General features: G+C 28.1%; 1 non-coding gene across 1 annotated transcript; it reads right to left on the bottom strand.

Annotated features, from left to right (window-relative positions):
- Window positions 1-9,095: 9,095 nt before the first annotated feature.
- On the bottom strand, window positions 9,096-9,168 carry Trnam-cau. The gene has a single exon. It is a non-coding gene; the product is annotated as a tRNA-Met (tRNA).
- Window positions 9,169-9,413: the final 245 nt, after the last annotated feature.

The following is a 9,413-nucleotide window of genomic DNA, read 5'->3' as shown; positions in this document are numbered from 1 at the left end:
TAAAAAAAAGTTGGTACAGTTGAGTCACGATAATTGAATGGGTGTGATTTTTCATGTACGGTCATAAGATCTGGCAAAAACCGCCATTGAGCATGATTAATTTTTGCAGATCCCGTTTAAAACATGACCCTGAACATAAAAGTTCAGGTTGCCGGTGGGTAACTAATTTTTTTAAGCATAAAATTAATAGTGACTGAATCATTTCGGAAAATTTATCATCTAATTGGGGTGAAAATTAACAAAAAAATGTTCTTAGACAGATTTGCATCCCTCTAAAAGTGTATGAATTTTCACCAATCGACTTAAAATAAAGTGAAATTAACAGAAAAATTCGAATAATTTCATTTTTCCACAACTCAACCCCCCTGAAAATCGGAAAATCGGTTTTCCTAAGTTTCCGGAATTTTGCTGTGAAAAAAATGCTAATTTTCGAACTTTTCTGTTAATTTGACTATATTTCAGGTCAATTGGTGAAAATTCAATTTTTATAGCTTGTACAAACGAACTATACATAACCATTCATACATTGATTTATGAAATAGTCTTATTGTGTGTACGTACGCCTTCTCAGTTCTCATTCTTTTCTGCAATTCATGCTCAAATTACCTATTGATGAAATTTAATATAACCAGATTCGACCCTGAAATATGACAGCATTGTCGGGTACATTTAATATCACTCACAATGAAAGTCATTCATTTAACTTTACTTAATTATCAGTTGAAAAAAACCGCGGAATAGTTTTATTTGCTAATCGAAAACGACATAGAAAAGAAAAAAAACCAAGTGTCTCCATCCATATAAGGGATGTACCTACGAGCAGGGTTGTTTTAGGGTTGAAATTATTTTTATCTTATTTGATGATGAATGTTATTATAACTTCATGAATGTAGACGAAAAATACAAATAAAATTTTTCGATATCTGCCTTGGCTTTCAAAATATCGAAAGGTGAATAATTAAACAAAATTTTCAATTTTCGATATTTTGAAAATTATGCCAGATATATCGAAAAATTGTACCTATTCTTGCTTTTCGTCTTATATCGCCAAGTTATAACATAATTCGCCATCAAAATTGAAAAAATATTTTTTTTTTGTTTCTGAAATTAAGACCAGGAAACTGTGAAGACGACGAATTTCGGGCGTCGGGCACAAGTATCAATAGACATCCGGGAGTTCCATTTGCGAACTGCAAGTTGTTCCTGAAAGAGGATATCTTAAAAAAGGCCAATATTAGATGAAGGGAGAAACGTACTTTTGGTACTACAAGACAGATATGGTCCAAGTACAATCGTAGGCATTTCGTAGATCTTATACCACTTCCAAGGGTCTCTATTAGTAAAATAGTTGCCGTTTCTACAAGACACTGGCTAGGCGGCAGGCACGCCGAACGCCTGGGTCTAGCAGTTTATCACGATTATTGCAGAAGCTGTCACAGTGAGGAAAAGCAGAAAACGATGTCTCATCTTCTCTGCCACTGTCCAGCTCTTACCACGAGGAGGTGGACTCACTTGAGCCAGCCTTTTTTTGACGATCTCTCCGACTTAAAGTACGTTGACGTCAAAGCAGTCCTGCTGTTCTTAATCAGCTCCAAATGATTCATGGAGTAGTGACCGGGGATGGGCCAACTTTTTTTTCGGTATCACATCGAACCCTATGGTCTAAGTATGTCCTACCCCAGGATAGATACTCTAACCTAACCCGAAATTACTTCATCATACATCCTTAAAATGAGATATCCTTCTTATTCATACTGAAGCAAAAATTAATATTTAAAATTTAACTATAAAAGTATTTTGACAAAAATATTGATAAACCGCAAAATAAAACCGACATTGCGGTTTTTGTTTAAAGAAGAACAATTATTTCTGAAATAGATGCAGGAAACTTTTATTTTCGTTTGGCATGTAATAATAAATTGAAAGCCACATCTATACACAAATATATTACATACGGTCTTACATTACAACGACAATAATTACATCGAATTACATTTTTTTTTTTATTATTATTATTCTTGAAAGATAATTATAATAATTAAATTTTGAAAACTCTATTGTATTTTTGTTATTATTTTATTTTATATATAATAACATTTAAAATTGTTGGTATAGTAGACAGACGGACAGACTTAGATCTATTGTTGTTACTTAATAATGCAAGTGTAATTTTTATTACATTGTTACATTATTATAATATTATGGTTTGAAAAAAGTCAAACAATTTTACATAATCAAAAATACTCTTTTTTTAATGGTTTAGATTAAATAATATTTGGTTTTTTGTTATGTAAAATTGTTAAAACAAATATACATTTGTTTAAAAATGCCTTCAATGTCAAATTTGATCGAGGGAAGAACTGATCGTATTAATATCGATCGACAAGACAAGCGGTGTAGTGCTACTTAGAATTCCGTAAGATTATTGTGAAACAATATTGTAAGCTGGTTTTTCTAATGGTTGTACTATATTTTAGATTGCACTAAGTTCATTTCACATTCTATTTCAAGATATGGAAAGTTTCGGGGAACACATTTCTCCTTTTTTTAAACTTCATTCGTTTTTTATTGAAACAAAATTTATACAAATCATAAAAAGAGGCGAGGTTTCAAGTTTCGTAACATTACAAGGTGATGACACGTATTTTTTACCGAATTCTTTTAGTATTTGATAGCCCATTTTTCGAGGAAGGTCATGGGCTATATAACACCACGCGATAGTGGTTACCGGCCTGCTTTTCTAGATGCTTTCGAAAACTAGTGAATGGATTTTAATGAAACATTATAAATAATATATTTCATACATCAGAATAACACGCATATAGGCTATAATTTCAAAAACAAAACAAAATTTCTAAAACGGAAACCAACTGGTTGCAAACTGGTTGCAAGTTATTGTATAAGAACAATAAATTTTCAAAACCATTTTCTTGTATAAAAATTAAAAATATGTATCTTCAAAAAAAAAAAAACCTTGCTTATACATAAAAAAATATAAATAAAATCGTATTAATTTTATATTTTTACAGAATAGTGTGTTACATAAATTGTTATTTAAATTTTTGAGTTCATATCACACAAAAAAAAACTAAAACAGACAACATTGAATACTTAATTTATTTTATTTATGTAAAAAAAATAAATAAATAAACATATCGGTATACTTATAACGTAATAAAAACTTTTGTAAGTAAATTTTTATTTCAAGTTCATGTAACGATTGTTGAATATTGATTAGATTTTGAAAAAAAAAAAAAAACATTATAAATTTATGGTTACACGGAGAATATTTTCTTTGAATATCAGATAGATAATAAAATGTTTCGAAATTTATCTAAAATGTTTTCAAAATCATGTAAAAAAGTGGTGGAAGCGCAATTAAGTTATACAGGATATCATTTCTTATTATGTATAACACATTTATTTGCGCTTCCACAATTTTTATTAAACTCATAATCTACCTAAAACTTGATAAAAGAAAAAATAAATTCGAGATACGAATACTAGCAAATGTTAATTCGTTGATTTTTTTTTTTTGGGCGATTGGAAATTGAAACTTTAATAATAAAAACTGGGTATTAGTTTGAATTATGTTTATATTTCATTCCCGTGCGTTTTTTCGTTTTCAAGATATGATTTTGTAAGCAATAATCTCACGATATTTTAAAAAAACTTTAAGTTAATCATCTTAAACATACAAAGACACATACAAGTCTTTGATTGCGTTTATCTCGGGTATGCAAAATACGAAAGGATCCGTTTTTATAGACTTGCATGTCCTTTAGGTCTGTATACAGAACTATTGTTTTTATTCTAAATAGTATTGGCAATATTTGCAATCAAAGTTTGACTGAAAAGAAAAAGCTCAAAGCTTGTATGTTGGGCTCACGTTATAACTTATTTTTATTGGATTATATTGAGCTGCGAGGGAGGGCGAATCGCCAAAAGCCTGTTGGGTGAAGGAAACTCGCTCAGAGCCGAGGAGATCTTGAAACTAAACAGAGCTGGTATTAGAGTCTTCGTAGAGTTACTCACAGGGCATGATAACCTGAACAAGTTCCAACATCAGATTGGAAAAAGACAATCTCCCGCGTGTAACAGATGCGGAGAAAATTCAGAAGAAACATCGATCTCATGCAGCAGCAAAGGAAATGGTTTGGTTCGGCCATAGTCGAACCAGAAGAAATTAGGAAACTCAGCGCTAGGCAAATCCTGGGTTTCAGTACATCAGTTGGTTATAATAGCCACTGAAAAGCGTAGCGGGGATAGAGTACAAGGATCTATTTGGCTAGGTAGCTCTATATTATGTCACCAAAAGTTTATCTTGCTAATTAAATATATTTTAAAGCACTATTATACTCCGTGTAATAAAAATGAGTTAAATAAAATAAAATTGAGTTCACGCGTTATAAATTAGTTCTTATCAATAAGATATTCATTGTCTTGTATTATTGTTAGAAGCAAGCATACATAACAATCTTACAATTTATTGTATTTGTTAATTTTTTTTTTTTTTTTAATTTAATGAAAAATTGTTATTGTTTTTCTTGAAATGTTCTGTTTTGATATCTTTTTATGAGAAAATACGGTTAGAAGTAACCCACCCGCTTCACTGGACACTATCACTTATGTAACTTTTTATTATGAAACCAAATTATATTGCTTTTAAAATCGAAATTATCCAGCGAAGTGGTCGTGTAACTGCTATCTTTAACAACAAATTTCGTAGAAGGTGAAAAAAACAAAGGAGAAAATGTATTAAAAATAGTAATTAGTCTAGAATCTGTTAAAACTAACATGTTCGCCTAATAAACTTATTATTAAAATTATGATATTTTTTCCTTAAAATTATTATTTAATCTAGCGTGTTTTTTTCCCAAGCGGCACATTTTTTCACTGCGAGTAGGTACATTTTTAGACCGTGAGTATATTTTTCGCAAAATCTGGACATAATAAGATTGAAAATGAGGGGTGAATTGTAGAATTTGATAAAGGAATAAGGAAGGTAAGGTTAGAACAGAAAAAAACTTCAGTTCATACTATATTTTCACATTTAATTTCTGCTGCAAATATTTTAACTCTCGAAAAAATGTTTGATTTTTTATAAAGACCAACTATCTTATTTAAAAGTGGTCTTATCAATAACGAATCTGGAAGAATTTTCTAAAAATCCTGTAGGTCAATGTCCCCTTTTTACTCCAAAATCTTTTGTTTGATAGATTTTTCTGTATTTTAGTTACTCTACAAGATTTTCAACTTATCCGACTATATTGGCAACTTATCGACTTTGTATATGCATAAATTATAAAATTTTTGATATTAATTTTCGAAATTTATCCCTTAGAAATAATTTACGAAATTTTAGTATACGTATAGATAGAATTTTCCGAAAAAAAAAAATTGTAAAAGAATTTTTGTATATTTATTAACTATTGTTTTATTTATAGACAGGCGTGTTTTTTTTTTCATCTTTAAAAATATTTATTTATATTTTTTTTATATATATAAAATTTTTGTATGTCAAGTTCGTGTGAATTTATAAAATAAATATTATATTATTTATAATATATAATGAACTTTTTGACTTTCTCATAAATTTAATTCATAAAAAAAAAAAGAAGAAATAATCACTTTCTTTAGTAATGAAATTCTTCATTTTATTTATTTATATTTATTTTTCGTTTGTCATTAATCAATTTTAATACATACCTACATATTATATGATGGAATCCATGAAGTTAACATGACAAATCAATTATTTTATTATTTCTTTATCATAATTAACTTAATAATAATTTGTAAAGTTTTACAATTAAAATTACAATTAATTCACTTTTGTTTATTTACCTTGAGGGTTAATTCATGTATATTTAAAGAAATTGAGAAAGGAGAGTAGTTCGATGATGCTAAAGTTCCTGAAGAAAAATTGTTTATCGTACAAAAAAAAAACGTTGGTACAAACATTTTTACCGCCGCATTTTTTGGAAATTTCTATTTTATAATAATAGTATATATAGCACCATTATATTTTATCAGAATTGGCCACTTTTTCTATAATAGCAATTATTTTTTTTCTAAAAATCTAATTTGGACACCACAAAACTTACTTGCTTATAAACTAGTCGAAGTTTACTTTGCGCAATAAAGTAATCTTGATAAAATGGCCAATTTTTTAAACTCTTATTTAAACACTTAGTTTTTCGTTTTTGTGCCAAAAAAAAATGAAATTCTTGACCAAATATGGCACGATTTTCGAAAGGCGTGACAGAATCCGTGTAATTTATCATCAGATTCTTAATCAGCAACCAAAAATACTCCCTAGAGCACATTTTGAACGATAAATACTTAATTTGCAGTTTTTGTGCCAAAAAAGTGAAATTCTTGGCAAAAATGACACAGTTCGCCCGAAGATTCGTCATCAGCGACCAAAAATATCTCCTAGATAACCGTTTTTGTGCCAAAGAGTGGAATTTTGAGTCAATATTGGCATGGTTTTTGGAATATTTTAGAATTAGTGTAATCTAATATTCGATTCGTATTCAGCGACCAAAAATACTTACAAGAAGACAATTTTAAGCCAAGATAAGCATTTCAAAAAATTTACAAAAACACGTTACAAAAACTTTCATTCAAATCGGTGTCGTTTCTGAGCGATGAGAGCGATCGATCATACCCGGAGCTGAAAATATTTTGTATTCTAGGAATACAACAATGTACTCTAGGAATACAACAATGTACTCTAGGAATACAACAATACGAAATTTTAATAAAAAAAAATACTGTTAACTTAATAAATGATTTTAATAAATGTATATATTTATTTATTATTTATTTTATATTTGAAAAAGAGAAAGTATCCTTGTGTTGGTGACTGTGTTTAGAGTAAAATAAAATAAAATAAATATAGAGACATATTTATTGAATATAGTCAGACGGACTGGACTGCTTTAATAATAAATACTTATTAATATCTTGTAAAACATGTTTTTATTCAAGATTTTTTTCTATTATTTTTATTTACTTAGATTTTTTTTCTCTCTTTTTTTATTTTATGAATCGAAGTAAATTTAGTTAAAAATAACGTTTAAAAAAATTAAAAAATATGAAACAAATAAGTTAATTATAATTTGTGCAATTTTATGTATATATAATTACGTCATATCCTGCTTCATAAATACTCTATATTGATATTTATCTTATAAATGATTTGTAATTGATTTATTATTGATTTATTTACAAGGTTTAAATCACTCAATAATTGAAATGATTATTCTATCATATATGAATATTCTAGATTGTAATCGTGATTCAAGCCATTACTAACGTTACCACCCTTTAGCCATGCATTTGTTTTATTATAACTAGCTGACCCGGAGAACTTCGTACTAACTGACAGTCGATTCTTTATACGTTTACATTTCAATTGACATTTTACCACAGACAATTTACATATTTCCATAGACAATTTGTTTTTGAGTAATGTTACAATAGTATAAATATTGACATTAATATTTATACGATACTAACGTCCCTCAATTGTTTGGTTTCCCGAAATCCTTCTACTAACACTTAAACTTTATGGTATGGTATTAAAGTTCAAATTGATTTTTAGTTATTATCTTTTGTATGGGAATATAGAAAAGTGTTGTTTTTAGACTTTTTTAGGAAATTTTTTAAATTTTTCTCTCCGTGAGAACCATCTTCGTACTTCAAGGAATATTATAAAAAAGAATTAGCGAAATCGGTTCAGCTGCTCTCGAGATTTGCTCTTAACAACACATTCAGCGATTCATTTTTATATAAAAAATAATAAGATATTTTTGTTTTCTTGATGCTGTACTGAATTTATTACAAGATTCAGAGTTATCGTGTTCATGGATGAACAGACGGACAGACAACCGGACTAAAGTGACACATATACCAAAATTTTGTTCGTACCATCAATATTTCTAAGCATTACACTTTGAATATAGAAATGAATATAGGAACTGACTAAAATCAGTTAGAGATCAGTTTTTGCTTTTTGCATGAAAATCTTTATGCTTTTCTCTTACGCAGTCTATCTTACGGTGGCAGTCTATCTTTTTTCTACCTATCACACCCCCTTCATTACTAACAGAAGCCTATTTTCAATCTTATTCCTTCCTAAACATTCCTCGGTTAGTTCTCCACCCTATTTTCTTCCACTACAAAAATTTGGAAAAACATGAATAATTCTGTCTCTAGTATTAACCATTTATAGTCCTAAACAATTTACATGAAAAAAAATTTCTTCCGTGGTTGTAATTCGTTTAATTAAATAAACAAAAATTTATATTCACACGAACACAAATTCAATAAAAAAAAAAAAGATGTTTTTTAGAAAACATTTTTCAACATCCTATACCACAGAAGCCAGTCATTGAGAATCCAGTTTACATTTTTACCAGCCATATAAAAACAAGAACCACTTACTAGAATTAACAAATTAGGAAGTAGTTGTTATTTTATTTTTTATTTAAATTTGGAGTGTAAAAAAACCAATTCCAAAAATGAATTAAAATATTGTTATGTTCGTTAAAATTGTATGTATTTCTTAAGAAGTATACTCTTATTTTGAAAGTGCATTTGTCATACTAGTAATTTGCGTAAAATATATCTTTTATATAATTTGAAATTTCAAAACATTAAAAATATTTTTTATATTAAAATTACATAAAGAGAAAATATTGTTATAACATTTTTTTTAAACTGTATCTTTGCAGATTTAAAATTAAAAAAATGTTAATTAAATTTAATATTTTTTTATATAATGTACGAAAATACATTACGTAAATGTTATGATAGTTGCCTAAACGATATAAGAGAAACAGCCAAGTGAAGAGGAAAGACCGCAAATTCATCCTCAAGAGATTAGTTAATTTGTATTGATAAAAAGAAATACGAAAAAAGCAAATAGAAAATATCTAACGAGTCGATAATATATGTGCTCGAAAAATTACTCAAGAAATTATCATTAAAATTAAACAAAATTCGAACAAAATTTATTTTCTTGACAATGTCAAAACAATAAAAAGCAAGACTATTAAATAAGAAAATTATATATTAAAAGATAATGCCCCGGGTGAGGATCGAACTCACGACCTTAAGATTATGAGACTTACGCGCTACCTACTGCGCTACCGAGGCTTGGTATCACATAACGATTTTTAAACAATAGATTTCGTTAATAATGAATTATACGCAATGTATTTATACAGAAATGTAGTGCTCATTGCCTACAACTTTAAAATAAAACATTAAAGCAAGTAACATGAAAATAGGTAGTTTTTTTTTCGAGTTGATTCGAAAGTAGATTATATATTCAATATTAATAAAAATATAATCTCTAAATAGCTCCCACCAAAGATTCAATTAAATCTAGTTCAAATTTT

The sequence above is a fragment of the Chrysoperla carnea genome, chromosome 5, assembly GCF_905475395.1.
Source record: "Chrysoperla carnea chromosome 5, inChrCarn1.1, whole genome shotgun sequence".
Taxonomy (NCBI): Eukaryota; Metazoa; Arthropoda; class Insecta; order Neuroptera; family Chrysopidae; genus Chrysoperla; species Chrysoperla carnea.
Note: the sequence above shows the minus strand (reverse complement) of the source record. Positions and strands in the feature narration are given on the sequence as shown.